Here is a 1,862-nt window from a genome sequence, read left to right on the forward strand (position 1 = left end):
TTCCAGTAAAATGACCAGTCAAGGAAGGCAAAATCAGGGGGGCCATAAGATTGGAGTAATGGGAGTATTCTCAGAAGTCAACTCGTCCTCTTCAGGATGTCTACCTATTCCAGTTTGCCCAGAAGAATATGAACTTAAGTGTATTATGTAGAAGTAATCATAAATAAATGACACTTTTTTTTTTTTTTTTTTTACTTTCAAAGGTGTAATGGCTTGGATAATAAATTATATGAGATCCTAGTCCTATTGCTATTACAAAATTTTTTAAAAGCCTTTTTCTAGAATTTGGTAGCATGAATGTTGCCAAGTAATGGAAAGCTCAGGAAGTCACGCCATGGCTTAGTCTATCACTGAACAATCCAAATACTAGAAAATCTTTATGTGTATCCTCATAATCGTCCATCAGCCACCCATTATTACGTAGAACTATAACAGCAAGGAAAGACTGACTTCATTTGCCATGCCCTTAAAATAGAACCCTGTGAATATTTGAAAAATACTATATATCCCTGTTGGGTTTTCTCAATTTTACTTAAGATATTTCTAGCTCCTCTAATTGTTTTCATAATTTGTTGTTTCCTAATTTCTTATTATGCTGGACACACTCTCCTGGATGCACATTAGTCGCCAATTAAAGCTCAGAATTTCAAGGCAAATTAAAATTTAAATTGCTAGAGTTGTCTTTCATTGTAGATTTTACCTCTTGCTTTTCTGTCTGTTTTTCACTCAGTATCTCCTTTCTCTCTTTTCTTTGTCCCTCTTGTGTTCCCTTTCTCTGTTTTGTTCTTACTCTCTTAACCTGTCATGTTCTTGAACTTAATCTCTCTCACTGCTGTTCTGTTTCTCTATGTTTCTCTTGTGCCACAGATCGATTCCTTGCTCTGTTCTCATTTACATTTGCTGTCCTGTCCTCTGATTTCCCTCTCTTCTGTTTGTCTTTAAATTAAAATTTAAATTGCTAGAGTTGTCTTTCATTGTAGATTTTACCTCTTGCTTTTCTGTCTGTTTTTCACTCAGTATCTCTTCTCTCTTTTCTTTGTCCCTCTTGTGTTCCCTTTCTCTGTTTTGTTCTTACTTTCTTAACCTGTCATGTTCTTGAACTTAATCTCTATCACTGGCTGTTCTGTTTCTCTGTCTTTCTCTTGTGCTGCAGATCAATTCTTTGCTCTGTTATTTTCATTTGCCGTCCCGTCTTCCGATTTCCCTCTCTTCTCTTTGTCTTTCTCCTATTTCTCTTTCTCTCTGAGCCGGCAGTGTATCACTAAGTGTGGGCCTGCTATTAAGACAGTGCCACCTTTCTTCATTGTCATTGACTAACCGGCAGTTCTGAACAACATGAATAGCAAGGGGAGACTCAAAGTTGGAATCTGAACTGTCAAGGAAATGTCACATCTAAGAAGACCAGGCCTTGTGTTTATCTGTATTCTGTTTCCATTTTCTTTTAGTCACATTGAATTTTAAAATTCTGTGAAACTATATTACAGATTTTCCCATTATCATCATATCTAGCACTTAGCAGAGCTGATCCCTGGGGGGAAAAAAAAAAAAAAGAACAAATGAATAGTGAAGTTTTGGTGAGATTTTAAGTATGAAATAACCCAAATAGAAAAAGTTTGTATTCTGAAAAAGCCCAAAAGAATAAGGCAGAATTGACCTGCCACATAGAGTGGCATTGTTTGGATGCTGAGAGGACAAATTTAGAGTTGAAGATATCAAAACTCAGCAGATTTTTGAACTTAAAGAGTATTGCAATAAATTTTTGATTACTTGGATAGAGCTGTTGAAGTTCTCACTGAAATGTAGGTTTTCCAGCTGGGCATGTAAGATCATGCCTGGAATCCCAGCACTTTGGGAAGTGGAAG

This window comes from Mandrillus leucophaeus, unplaced genomic scaffold, assembly GCF_000951045.1.
Source record: "Mandrillus leucophaeus isolate KB7577 unplaced genomic scaffold, Mleu.le_1.0 Scaffold261, whole genome shotgun sequence".
NCBI lineage: Eukaryota > Metazoa > Chordata > Mammalia > Primates > Cercopithecidae > Mandrillus > Mandrillus leucophaeus.